Source organism: Stegostoma tigrinum, unplaced genomic scaffold (genome assembly GCF_030684315.1).
Source record: "Stegostoma tigrinum isolate sSteTig4 unplaced genomic scaffold, sSteTig4.hap1 scaffold_58, whole genome shotgun sequence".
NCBI classification, from domain to species: domain Eukaryota; kingdom Metazoa; phylum Chordata; class Chondrichthyes; order Orectolobiformes; family Stegostomatidae; genus Stegostoma; species Stegostoma tigrinum.
Window position 1 is genome coordinate 1694651 of NW_026728516.1, and position 15053 is coordinate 1709703.

The 15053-nt window shown below is 44.0% G+C and overlaps 1 non-coding gene across 1 annotated transcript; it reads right to left on the reverse strand.

Moving 5' to 3' along the window:
* Positions 1 to 4449: 4449 nt before the first annotated feature.
* Positions 4450 to 4564, reverse strand: trnal-caa (transfer RNA leucine (anticodon CAA)). Its single transcript has 2 exons — positions 4527 to 4564; positions 4450 to 4495 (listed from the first exon to the last, which is right to left on the reverse strand). It is a non-coding gene; the product is annotated as a tRNA-Leu (tRNA).
* Between the last annotated feature and the right edge of the window lie 10489 nt (positions 4565 to 15053).

Genomic DNA, 15053 nt, shown 5'->3' on the forward strand with positions numbered 1-15053 from the left:
CTGGCAGTATTTGTGAAGGAAAATCAGGGTTACTGTTTTGGGTTGGGTGAATCTTTCTCAGTACTGACTGTTCAGACTTATTTCCCAGGACATGGCTCACAGCCTCACCTGTTGGCCCGGCAAGTGGATATCTTAAAGCTCTTTAACTTTTATGAAAGTTTGTGCTGGTTCTGCTATGACAGGCAGTGAATTACCTTTTCCCACTCTTGGTGGTCTGAGTGAAATGTTTTTTCCTGCTGTTTTGATTCCTACACAAGCAAAACGGAGGAAGCAATCAGCCCTCGCATTCATTCCCAGCTTTTGTCCACAGTCAGCAGGATATGAATCCGTGCCAAAACACCCAAACGGATTTGAAATCCATTGCCTTAACCATTAACCAAGAGATGCTTGTTAATATTAACAGCAGAGTTCATCAAGGGAGCCCGTAGATGAAGTCTACTTGAATTTTCCACAGCACTCAAAAAGGGGTCAAAAGGTCATAACACAAGGTCAGAGTTCATGGTGTTGTCTAATAATTGAGCATGGACTTCCTATTGTTTAATTAACAGAACACACAGAATCGGGATTAAAGGGTATATTTCATGTTGAAATACCCACACTCCACAACTCACCCACCGGACTCTAATGGACACTATTTGATGGGCACTGTTCTCTCAGAGATCTTTTAACTTGATGTAACTCATTAAACCTGCCACATTGCACATTACCAGAACTAAATTAGCCACATCCCATATCCCACCCCAAATGCATCTTTTGCCTCTTTGAACAGTTATGGAAACATTTTTCTCTGAAATTTATCACCTTCATAAAAAGGGGGCTTTACAGTGAAGCAAAAATCAGAAGCCATTCTTTTCTTGGCACAGGTTATTTACAGAGTACAGCATTATGGGTGTGTAGTTCCTTACTCCGCTCTCTGTCTGTAAGTTCTTGTTATTAGTTCTCCAGTCACCAAAGAATGTCTACACAATATTTGATAAAAATGAACAACTACAATCAAGGCCACTAAAACATTTATCATCTGTGTGGCTACCAAGGTGTCTCAGTAAGTGGGATGACTGATCCAATCCTTTCCCACTCTCAGAACAAATGCATGGTTTCTCTCCCGTGTGAATTCGCGGGTGCAAGACCTGATGGAAAGACTGGCTAGGTCTCTTCCAACACTTGGAGCATTTATCAACATCTGCTAAGTGTGAACTCACTGGTGTGTAGCAGGTAGGATGTTTGAGTGAACCATTTCTAAACTTCAAGCAATTATCGAGTCCGAGAGATATTCAGCACAGAAAGAGAGTCTTTGGTCATTCTCGTCCATGCCGACCAGATTTCCAAAATTTATCTCGTCCTGCCAACATGTGGCCCATATCCCACTAAACCCTTCCTTTACATGTATCCATGCAGATGCCTTTTATATGTTGTGTTTATACCAGCCTACACCATTTCCTGTGTGAGTTCATTCCATACACATACCATCCTGCGTGTCAACACATTACACCCTGTGTCCCTTTAAAATATTTACCCTCAAACCTTACACCTATAACCTCAAGTTTGGACTCCCCGACCCTGGGAAAAAGACCTGATCACTACCCCTCATGATTTTATTAACTTCGATAAGGTCACCCCTCAGCCTCCAATACTCCAGTACAAAGAGCCTGATTTTACTCAGCCTCTCCTTCCGGATCATCTGCTCCAACCCTGGCAACTTCTCTGTAAACCCTTTCATCTTTCTTTGAGCAGGGAGACGACGATTGAATGCAGTTTGCCAGGTTTTGTCTGTGTGTATTAACGTGGTTAATGGGTACAGAGAGGATGAACACATCCTCTTTATCCCGCCAGTTTAAAATGTGCAAATATCGGTTTTAAAGCACTGTAAGAGGAGATTGTATCTTTCTGTGCATTTTCACTGGAAATGTTCAGCTGTGAACTGGCTGTCTTTAAAATAAATGGTGTTTGACTTAAATTCTCACTGATTAACATTGAGATAGAAAAAAAAGTTTCTGTGTTTGGGTGTTTAAGTTCATGAACATATGGATTGGAGCTGAAGCAGCTTGTGTGGTGCTGAAGCAGCTTGTGTGGTGCTGTGGCTTAGTTGGTTAATGTGCCTTTCTAACAATCAGCATAGCTGTGGTTTGAGTCCCACAGGTGCCTATGGCTTACATTGATGGTATCTTGTCCAAACCTCGAGTAAATGGTGCCAGTTGCTTGGTTCCTAAAAGCTGAAATGGCTAGCTTCTTGTATTTAAACTCAATACATTATCATTCCTCTGTTCCCACTCCAGTTACCTGAACTTAACCCAACTGGCAGTTTTGTTTGTTGCTGTTTTGTGAACTGTAACAATTAACAATTGTCAGCCACTCAGAGAGAGAAATTGTGATAAATGTCCCGATTTGACAGATAAACCTAATAACTTTGCCCAAGATGACATGATTGAAATGCATAACTAGTCTAGTTCCAATTACTGATCTGTGGACCTGAAAGGTTATCTCTCTTCTGCTCCACAGATGCTGCCAGGCCAGCTGAGTTTCTCGGTCAATTCCTGTTTCTCTTTCAGACTGATAGCACCTGCAGTTCTTTGACCTCTGTTAACTTGAATAATTTCTGGGACAAACCAGCCCATCTACCAGCTCCAGAGCTTCTTTCCTGCTCCTGAAAATCAGTCATCACAATAAACGAGCAGAATAGAACTCCCATTCCCTGACCAAAAACGGAACCCAGCCTGCGGCAGTGAAAGCACCAAATCCTAACCGCTGCACCACCAGGAAGGGCACTTCAGACTCTTGTATCTTTTCTCACCGACACTGCTTCTGACATTTTATTTTGTACCATTTTGGCTGCAGATCAGTTTCTCCCTTTCACCAAAATTCCCTTTGCCTTTTTAATTACCTGCTGCACCTGCAATCCTACTTTTAGCGATTCATGCACAAGGGCACCAAAGTCCCTCTGCACAGCAGCGTGCTGCATTTTTTATCAATTAAAACATAGTCCATTTTGCGTTTTTCCTACCGAAATAGATGACGTCACACTTATCAACATTGTACTCCATCTGCCAGGACTTTGCTCACTCACTTAGACTATTTTTATCCCTCTGCAGATGTTTCGTGTCTTCTGCACACTTTGCCCTATACTCGTCTTAGTGTCATCTGCAAATTTTGACACACCACACTTAGTCCACAATTCCAAATCATCTGTGTAAATTGCAAACAATTGTGGTCCCAGCACTGATCCCTGAGGCACACCACTAGCCACTGAACACCAATGAGAAAAACACCCATTTACCCCTATTCTTTGTTTTCTACTGGTCAACCAATCCTCTGTCCATGTCAATACATTACCTGTAATATGGTGCAACTTTATCTGATGTAGCAGCCTTTGATGTGACGCCTTGTCACTTGTCTTCTGGAAATCAAGATACACCACATCCACAGGTACCCCATTGTCCACATAGCAAGTTATGTCCTCAAAGAATTTCACCAAATTAATTCAGCAGGACCTACCCTTCATGAACTCATGAACATCAGTGGGACAATTTATATCCAGCTGTCTTGCTATGTCTTCCTTGAACATAGATTCAATAATTTTCCTCAGTGCTGAAGTTAAGCTAACTGGACCAATGTTACCGGCTTTTTGCCTATTTCCTTTTTTAAACAGTGACGTCACATTGGCTGTTATCAATCTGCGGGATCTACCCCAGAGTCCAGTGAATTTTGGTAAATAATTACTAGTGCATTTGCTATGTCTCCCATCGCCCCTTTTAGTATCCTGGGATGCAGTTAATCAGGGCTAAGAGACCCCCATGTCTACTGTTAGCCCCGTTACCTTGCCCAGCACTGCCTCCTCAGTGATAATGATAATCTCTATCACAATCAGTGAGAGTTTCACATCAGAGGTGAATTAAATGGGTAGAAACATTGAAATACATCACTTTCATTAGCTCAGAAACAGTACTACAAAAATGCTCTTTATTGAAACATACAGGTGTTTTTGGCGATGTAACGGATTGGATGAAGAAAGGTTCGTTCCCTTCTGGGACCGTCTGGGAAGGGAGTGTTTAATATCAGAATGGAGGGCGCACATTTAAGGCAGAGTCGAGGTGAAGTTTATTCTCTCAGATGGTTGTGAATTAGTGGATTCTTTTACAGAAGAGCATTGTCAGAGCTGGGCCACAAAGTGCATTTAAGGCTGAGTTCGATTGATTTTCAGCAGCAAGGGTATCAGAGGTTACTGAGAAATCCAAGAAAGTGCAGTTCAGGATTATCAGGTCAGGATTATCTGCTCATTTAATAGCAGAGCAGACTTGATGGGCTGAGCTGTCTCCTTCTCCTCCAAAACTGCATCATGTTAATATAAAGCTGCAAAACTGACCAGAGCAAATTTTGCTTAAAAACAGGTAGATCCCATCGGGATACCGAACCTCAGTGATATTTGCAAAGGACAACAAACAAAGGGCCAGTCACTGTCAGAAGTGGGATTAGAACCCACGCCTCCAGGTGGAGACCAGAACAGCCAGCTTTACAGGGGAAAGAGTCTATTCCTTGAGTCTGGCACCTTCGACCACTCGGCCATCCTGACACACCTTGGCTGCTCCAGAGTGATCTGTATACCAGGGTAAACAGGAAAAGCCAGTCTTCAGCACCCACACTGAGTCTGGCTCCATTAGGCCCACAGTCACCTCTCACAAACCACCGTTGCCCTTCACTTTTCCCAACCTCCACCTTGTTCTTGTCTTAAACAATTGCATGTCAGGCAATTGTAGCTGACATTGCTGATGTAGAACTGGGATGTAGATTGAAGTGACACCGCCTGGTCTATGGCGTAATTCTACTTCTAAAGGTCAGTCAATATTTCACAGTTATGATTGCAAATTTTAACCATGAACACGCCACGGCAGTGAAGGCACTGAACCCTAATCAGCAGACTGCGAGGGAAGACTTATATCTCTCTCACCCTGGTCACTGCCTGATTCAGCATTGTGTCTCTCATCCTTCTGCACATGATCCCCTTGGCTCCATCACGGTGTTGTCGCATTGTCTTGGTTTATACTGCACAGACTACCCTGCCATCTATTACATTGCAGTTTCTAATGAATGAAACCCTACCTTACAGGGCACAGTCTTCACTCTATAGCGCAGTGTTGAAAGCAATGGTCTTGTAAAGCACCGGTCATGAGTTTACTTCTAACTGGGGGAGATGAGAATGTTTGTACAACTGCGGCATCCAATATCAAAAGGAGCACTTTCACATCGTCTGAAATTATGCCAATGTCATTTCCCCCACAGGCCAGCAGTGAGGTGAGGTGAGGTATTATAAACTGTAGGTTGACAAGGAAACAATGGGGGAGCAACACGGAGAGGGGAGCGGCCGAATGCTTTATTTCTTTGCTGCAGTCAGATTCTGGTTTTGAAGTATGAAATGGGACAATATAACCCAAATGGGTGAAATCCTACTTTCTGGGGCTTGGTTTCTGCTGAGGCCTTTGTCACCTTTTGGGAAATATGTCATGTGTTACCTTCTGAAGGTGAAAATGTGGTCCACTTCCCCAAGGGAACGTGAACATCTCAAACGGCCGGTCCATCGTCTCGTAACACACAAAGCTATGGGCAAAGGCTGGAAACTGGGATGTTGAGCCTCTTTCTGTGCCATAAAAACGTGATGATTCAGTCATTTTGCAGGATAAACAACTGTTGTAGAAAGAAAAAAAAAGCCAGGAGTTTTGCGATTACGATGCACACAGGTCTCTCGCTATCCATGGTGGTCTAGTGGTGAGGATCGGCACTTTCACTGCCACAGCCCGGGTTCGATTCCCGGTCAGGGAATCCAGTTTTATTTTCCCTGATGGTGACAATGCAAAGGCAGTGCAGCTCTGTCTGCAATCCTTTCAATGACAGTTCCTGACCCCGAGAACATCAGGGTCCATATTCCAGCCGCTTAAAGAGGGGAAAGGTGCCTTAGCTGTCACTGCTCAGTCAGTCTACTCACCTTTGTGTTGTGTTGTTAGCAGGGACATCAGCAGTGAGGGTAACATTCACAAGGTACACAACCAGCAAAGATAATCACAGTCGCCACTTCAATTCAATTGTCTCCCCTTTGTGACGCAGTAAGTTTCACTGCCATTTGTCCTCAGGAAGCTACAATTCACCTGATCGAGTCTGTTCAGCCATTCAATGAGATCGCTGCTGATCTGATAAATGTCAACTCCGCTTTCCTGCTTTTCCTCCATAACCTGAGGTAAACTCGAGCCGAATCACAACATCATATATTACCGATATTTTTCACAAGTTTAGATGACTTCAGTGACCTGTGCATGTTTGCATGAAATTGAATAATATGAAATGAGCCAAAAAAAGCCCTTCCCACAGTTCAACCCAGTGCAGGGTCAGCCGTATGACAAGAGTAAGAGAGCAAAAACGTTACCTCTATTTCTCCCAGCACAGATTTCTCTCTCGACGAGTTGAATATTTGCAGCATTTTTCATTCTAATTGTGACATTTTCATGGACAGATCCTCACTCAATCCACAAATAACTGAGCTTCCAAAAACTATTTTGCCTCAGATTAAAATTGCTGTGCATCTTTTCATACAGCTTGAGATCCCAATAATCCCTGCCCCATGTCAATAGAAGCTGCTCCGGGTGAGGGTGGAGCCCACAGACTCGGCATTTCACGCGCCTCTATGGCCATAGAAGGACCGCGCACTCACCAATTGCATCACTTCTATCTGTATCCCCCTGGTCACTGTCTGATTCACAACTGTATCTCTCATCCTTCTGCACATCATCTCCGTGGCTCTATCTCGATTTTGTCACATTGTCTTGGCTCATATTGCACAGACTATCCTGTTATCTATTATCACAGCGTACGTCTGCACGCTCATTGCCATCCCCATTTCCGGTTATATCTTCGTGGCTGGTTCACTGAGTTTCCCTGGTTCTGGGCCCAGGAACTGGGATTATATGGTTGTATGCAGCAATGGTTACTTCCTTGTGTGAGGGAGCTGATGAAATATCCAATGTTAAACTAGATTACTATTGAAAGGTACATTTCAACAAGAGCCAGCACTGTACACGGAGTCTTTGATATTTCGTAGAAATCTATCAATCTCAGTCTTCAATATAATCATTGATGGAATCTCCACAGTCCCTGGTAGCATTGTAATTGCAGATTCCAGCCCTCTGTGAATCTCCACATTACAGTGTTCCAGTTGTCGATCTAGTGCTGTTCCTAACATATCCTCTGCCACTGTAGTTATTGCTTGTTGCACACCAGCAAACTCATGCGGTGCCGTGATCGTATTCTGGTTAGTACTCTGTGTTGTGGCCACAGCAACCTCGGTTTGAATCTGAGACCTGGCAGTGGGTGCTTGCTGTATTTTGTTTTAATCCTTGTGCCATGGGCCACAGAAATGCAGCAAGTATCAAACATTTTTACGTGTAAATATTCTTTGAGGTGGTGACAATCATCTCCCAACCCCGGCTCTCTCACATATCTGCATTTGATGTGTCACAATTCAAACCCACCACTTAGAGAATTTTCTCCTTCCCACAATCACTAACTCTCCTTTACGTCCCTCCTTCCACTTCACTGAGACACTGCACAAGCTAACATCCATTTTCACATTGACATTGTTCATTCTGTCTTGTTGCAGTCTGTGTTGCTGAGTGAACGTGGCCTGTCTCACCACCAGGAACTCTAAACCAGATGAAATATTTAGATACTGGGACGGACAGATCAAGACTCATGGAGCAGCTTTTACTGACATGGACCAGTGATTATTGGAACATCAGGCCTAGGAAAATGACCCATGGCAATAATGAGCAAAATGGACTGCATCAGAAAAGACCAGTTTCTGTGGCTTTCTGCAGCATTCATTGTATTTGTTCATTTCGCTACAGCGAGAGTATTGGGGGCTGTTCATTAATTCACATTATTGTGGGATGTGATAGCACCAGAAACTGTGCCGAAGAGATTTACCAGGATATTGTCTCACCTGAAGAGTTTCCGTTCTGAAGCAAGATCGAACAGACTGTGGTCGTTTTCCTCAGAGCAGAGGCGATGTACAAAATAGTGAGGATAGACTATGTAAACGCTTCCCCTCGAGGAAGGGTTCAATCACCGGGGTCCATAGATTTAACCTAAGAGGAAGGAAGTTTTGAGTATATTTACAGAAAATTGCTTTTAGCCAGTGGATGTTTGGAATCTGGAAGCCACTGCCTGCAAGTGTCCTAGAGGCAGAGATCCTTCTGACTTTAATAAGCATTCAGATGTGAATTTGTGATGCTGTGGCATTGACGGTTATGGGCGAAGCAATAGAAATAGAATTTGGATACTAAAGCGATTGTATGTGATTAGTGCACACGTAAAGGGCTGAGGGGGCAGTAGCACCTGATGCCGTCATTAGCATTGTGGTCAGTATCCCCACCTTTCACGAGGGAAACCAGGGTTCAATTTCCCACTGGACCCAACCCAAGCATTTTTGGGGCCTTTCAGCAAAACGGACCCAGCTTCGATTTCAGCTTCAGCTGATGTCTGCATGGAGTTTGCACATTCTCACCATGTCTGCGTCTGAGTGCTTCAATTTCTTCCCATGGTCTAAACGTATGCAGGCTCGCTGAATTGAACACAGAGAACAGTGAAGAGTACAGGACAGGCTCTTCAGCCCACAATGTTGTGCCAAAATATCATCCTACTCTAAGATCAAACTACCCTCCATAGTCTATGTTTTACGATCATCCTCGCAACTGTCCAAGACTCGGTTAAATGTCCCGAATGTATCTGACTTGAATACCGCTGCCGACTGAGCATTCCATGCACCCACCACTCTCTGTGTAAAGAACCTACTTCTGACATCGCCACAATATCTTCATTCAATCACCTTAAAAGTATGCCCCCTCATAATAGTCACTTCTGCTCTGGGAAAAGGTCTCTGAGTATCCATGCTATCTATGTCCCTCATCAACTTATTTACCTATATCAAGTCACAGCTCATCCTTCTTTTCTCCAAAGAGAAAAGCCCAAGCTCCCTCAACCTTTCCTCATAAGACCTGCCCTCCAGTTCAGGCAGCATACTGGTAAATCTCCTCTGCACCCACACGGAAGCTTTCGCATCCTTCCTATAATGAGGCGATCAGAACTGAACACAATATTCCAAGTGTGGTCTCACGAGTGTTTTAAGCAACTGCAGTATGTCCTTGTGGCTTTTAAACTCAATTTCCTTGCCAATGAAAGCCAACACAACATACACCTTCTCAACAGCACTATTAATTTGGGTAGCAACTTTGACGGGTCTATCGATGCGGACCCCAAGATCCCTCTGTTTCTCTACATTAGCAAGAACATTAGGTTAACCCTAAATTCTGTGTTTAAAGTCAACCTTTCAAAATGAATGACTTCACACTTTTCCAGGGTGAATTCCATCTGCCACTTCTTTGCCCAGCTTTTCATCTTGTCAATCATCCATTGCAAACTCCAACAGCCCTCCACACTACCCACCATGCCACCAAACTTCGTGTCATCATCAAACTGACTAACCCATCTTTCCACTTCCTCATCCAAGTCATTTATAAAGACCACAAACAGTGGGGTTCCCAGAACAGATTCTTTCAGAACACCACTGATCGTCGAGCTAAAGGCTGAATAATTTCCATCTATTACAACCCTCTGGCTTCCATTCTGTATCCAGACAACCAAATTTCCATGAATCCCATGTCTCCTAGCTTTCTAAATGAACCTACCTTGGGGAACTAAATCAAATGCTTCTCTAAAATCCATATGCACCACTTCCATTGCTTGATCTTCATCAATGTCATTTGCCACATCCTCAAAGAATTCAGTCAGGCTTCTGAGGCATGACCCGCCCCTCAAAAAGCCAAACTGACTATTTTTAATCAAATTGTGCATGTCCAAATAATCATAAATACTGTCTGTCAGAATCCTCTCCACTAATTTGCCCACCACAGAATGACTCACTCTTCTGTAATTCGCAGGATTATCCCTATTGCCTTTCTTGAACAAGGGAATAACATTTGCCACCCTCCAATCATTTGGTATTACTCCAGCAGGCAGTGAGGACGCAAAAGCCATCACCAAAGACAAAGCATTCTTTCCCTCGCTTCATCCTCCTTCCTAACATCAACCTGTTTGAGCGTATGTGTCTTTTTCATGCTATCCTCACAAATGTTAAGGCCCCTCTCACTGGTGAATACTGAAGCAAAGTATTCATCAAGGCCCTCCCCTACCATATCTGACTCTGAGCGCAAGTTCCTCCTACTATCCCTGGTAGGCACCACCATTACTCTGACCATGCTCTTGTTCCTCACATAAATATAGAATGCCTTGGATTTTCCTTTATCCAACTGTGGATCCATGGGGACTGTGAGAGGAGTTACAATTCCCCATCCAAGGTGCAAACACATCGGCGCAATCATATCCGGAAGAAACTGTTGACTTGCTGGATGTGTGAGAAGGCATTCACAGCGGTTTCACAATGGAAAGGGGCTGTTTCCCTGCTGTGGGAGTGGCAAGGAATTCATTCAGCCATCCCACCTGCTGACTCACTAATGGGTCCATACTGGGAAGAGACCATTCACCTGCTCCGAGTGTGGGAAGGAGTTCTCCTGGTCATCCAGCCTGTTGAAACCCCAACAGGTTAACTCTGAACAGAGACCCTTGAAATGTGCAGATTGTCGGAAGTGCAATAAAAGCTCAAGTAGACTTTTGTACTGCCAACGTGCTCACAGGTGCTGTCACTGTGGGGCTGGGTGCAGGGCATCATCAGCCCTCATTGTACATCAGCAAATACACACTGGGGAGAGGTCATTCACCTACTCGGTATATGAGAGAAAATTCACTCAGACATATAGCTTGAAGAAACACCAGTGGGTTCACAAGTAACTTCAGTAATTGAATATTTCTTTTGCTTGTTCATGGGATCATGGCATCAGAAGCTCAGCAAGCTTTTATCATCCGTTCTAACTGCCCAGGGGATGGTTCAGAATCAAACTAATGGTTATAGGACGGATTCACATGGAGGTCAGAATAACAATGGCTCCCAGACCCGATGGCATTGAGTTGATTTTCTGGTCTCTTGTCCCGTTTCTGGAACAAAAGTGAATAAATTGGTGCAATTGATTTAAAAGTGAAAGACTAAAATGTTGTTTTTCTCTCTGATTCAGCATGCCCTGCTGTTTTCTCAGTTGTTATTGACAACCTCATGGCCCTCACTCCATCATCTGTTCCGGAGAGTGTTACAGGAAGGAGGGAATGGTCAACTGTATCTGGTCACTCAAAGGGTCACTGGACCTGAAAGGGTAACTCGGATTTCTTTCATAGATGCTGCCGGGCCTGCTGTATTTTTCCAGCAATTTCTGTTTTTGTTTCTGATTTCCTGCATTTGCAGTTTTTTTGTAAATGTTTTTTTTCAATATCCTCTTTGTCTGTTTCAGAGGAGCCTCATTGATAGGTTTGGTCTGTTTTGGAAATTGAAAGTTAAGGCACAGATCAGGCAATGATCTAATTGAATGACAGAACAGGCTTGAGGGGCCGAATGGCCTACTCCTTTTCCGATAAAAGTTTTCCATTTGCAGCTTGTGGCAATATTTCCCCCCACTCTTCACTTCACATCCCTGACTGTTACACTATGTGCTATAACTGGCTGAACAAATCTCCTGTGTTTGAACTCAGTCTGTTACTATTCAGTGCCCCTTCTTTGACTGCCCGGGTTTGACACTCATCACAGAATGTTGTCTCGACTGCAGAAATTCACCAAAGATCCTCAGGCAGCACCTTCCAAACACATAACCACTTCCATCTGGAAGAACAAGGGCAGCAGATATATGGGAAGATCACCACATCCACGTTCCCCTCCAATTCACTCACCATCCTGGCTTGGAAATATATCACCGTTCCTTCACTGTCGCTGGGTCAAAATCCTGGAATTCCCTCCCTAATAGCATTGCGGGTCACCACACATCAGGAGGACTGCAGCAGTTCAGGAAGGCAGCTCACCACCATCTTCCCAAGGGCAACTACAGATGGGCAAGAATTGCTGGCCCAGCCAGGGACACCCACATCCCACACATTAGTTAAAAAATACTGTGTGAACAGTCACAAGAGGAGGATCCTGGAGTCTCATTCCCCTGGAACAAAAACAAAGTTGCTGGAAAAGCTCAGCAGGTCTGGAAGCATCTGTGACCCTTCCTCACTCCCCTGGGATCTACCAAACCTGCTTATTATTTCCACTTCCTCTTTCATTCTGACAGTTTAATTTCTCAATTTCAGTCCATGCGCCTTTTGAGCTCTTCAACAACCCCATTGAGGCAAACGAGAGCTGGAATTAATGCAGGGAACTGGGAAGTGGGCGGAACTATGAGGAGAGGCCACATCAAAGAAAGCTCCCATTCCAACAACAGAGCTTCTCAAAACACAAAGACAGTATGAAAGCTTGAGCTGAATGAACATGGGGGTGTGTGGGCTGTCATGAGGAAAAAGTGACCAAGGTCACAAATGGTTAAGATCACAGGATCCCAATAGTGCAGAAAGAGGCAAATCAGTGCATCTAGTCTGCACTAGCTCTCTATCCCACCCTACTCCCCACAACCCCACATTTACCGCAGCTAATCCAACCACGTAAGCTGCACACTCGGGGACAATTTAGTGCGGCCAATCCACCTAACTTGCATTTTTGGGCTGTGGGAGGATCACAGCTTAGCTCTCAAGAAAAAAATATGGATTAAGGCTCAAAAAAACCTCAAGTCTATAGAAAATTCATGCTTTTTGTTTCCAAAATTAAAATCTGGGGATAACTGCACCCACAACGATTTTATAAATCACTCTGGAGGAAGAGAATTCAAAACTCTGACCCAGGGGTGGGGTAGACAGATGCCTGGGACCAGAAATGTAACAGATTCAGAGCAAGGTAGGGGTGAGACAAGGGCAAAAGGCACATGTCACGGGGGGAAGGCAGGAGAGATCCAATTGCAGAAATGTTATTAGTCCCTCAAGGCTGCAGGGAATGGAGTTAGGGCTGGAAAAGAAACAAATAAACAAAAGATGTGCCTGGAGCCAGGTGTGCAGTGGACCCAGACACAAATTGAAACAAGAAATGTAAACAAATTGGGGCAGAGTTCACAGTCTGAAATTGTTGATCTCAATGATGAGACCAGAAAGCTCTAAAGCCTGGCTCGTTCTATTCCAGCCAACACACACATGATGGGCCAAGGGTGAATGCTGCTGGCCAGCCAACAATATGCACATCACACAAATGAATTAAAAAAGGCCTTGCTCAGCACTGTAATTTTCTGGAACTTTTGTTCTGACATTTGCAGCTTGTTTCTGATGACGGCTATAACCCTAAAATTGAACTAGAGTTTAGTATCCGAGAGAAATGTAAAATAAGTCAGCTTTGCTTCAAGCACATCGCTGTAGTTTGTTGTATTTGTCCTGAGGGCTGAACAGCACCTGGAGCTCAGAAAGGACAATCTCAGGGTGGGAGGTAGGGGAATCGTGCACAGCAACAGAGCTTCAGTCGGGGCAAATCCCTCAGGGTCAGACTGAGGGGGTCAGATGGCACTTTACTCTTTCACGTCTCTCTTCATTGACAGCCAAGCCACAGTGTGGGTTAATCCTGCTGTGTGTATGAAATGTGTCCCAGCTACTGTCTTCCATGGCTCACAGCTCCTTGACACGGAACAGAATCTCGTTTCCAACTAGGTTTAGAGTCAGGGGAAGTACAACGGTGAATGCCGGAAATGTGCTTCAAATCAGAGATTAGTGTAAATCAATGACCTGTTCCTGACTGGAAGTGAACCCTCAGGCTCAGGTTTAGGTTTCTTCCACATTGGTAAAGATAAAACAGTATTTCGTAACCGTACAGCACTAAGACCCAGAGCAGTGGGAGCAGGGGTATGAACATCCTGTCCCTGCCTCTGCTGTAATCACACAGAATGCACCAGGGTGAAGTGAGAGAAGGGTCTGGGTTAGAAATTATATTTCACCAACAATGATGACATGGGGCGGGTTGATAAAATGTTAATTTTCATTTTCAATTACTGCACATAACAGCAAGTATTTTTCAGGAAAGGATGAAGAGGGGTTCCTGATGGCAGTGGGAAGATGTTTTTTCGGAAGGAGTCTTGTCTGAGACTTTATCACTTTTTTATGATGTCTCCAGGACATGTCTTTTATTCCCACTTTGATATCATTTCCCAACCTGACTACCTTCCTTCCACTTGTTTGATCCAGAAGTAACTGTCAAAAACGAATGATAATGGGAATTGCAGATGCTGGAGAATCCCAGATAATAAAGTGTGAAGCTGGATGAACACAGCAGGCCAAGCAGCATCTCAGGAGCACAAAATCTGACGTTTCGGGCCTAGACTGATGAAGGGCCTGTGCCCGAAACTTCAGCTTTTGTGCTCCTGAGATGCTGCTTGGCCTGCTGTGTTCATCCAGCTTCCCACTTTATTGTCCAAAACAAATATTTCACTTGGTGGATATTTTCCTGTGACAATTTTTTTTATTTCAAAAGCCTCACATCAGGTTTAATCCAATCAAACACAAAACAGCCCTCTTGATTTACACCCAAACGACATCCCTGTACTCCTGAGAACATGAGATTTGGACACAGGCACAAGATGCTTCTGGTGTAAGTTAGTAACAAAACGGCTTCTAGCCTGGGAACTGTAAATTCTGCTGGAGCTGCTCTTTTCGCCTAGGAACTGTGAGTTCTGCGAGAGCAACATAAATAATGCAGGAATGATAAGATAACGCAGTACTAACCATTCTAGCTGCCCTGCAGTTGCAAATGTTGTGGCGCTATGTGGTGAGTTAAAAAGTAACCTATGTGTTGTGATGTAAGTTGTTTACAGTTAATGTTATAGGATTATGTAACTGTCAATGAAGCAATATCATGTATTGATTGTTTGAATACACTGTGCGATCACACCATGTACCCTGCTTTAAGAAAAGTACAGAAATGTCTTTGTATTAGCCTGTGGGTTGCAGCTCCTCCGAGGAATACAGAAGTCCTCAACTTCTGCGTTTTACGGATGATCTGTACCCGTACG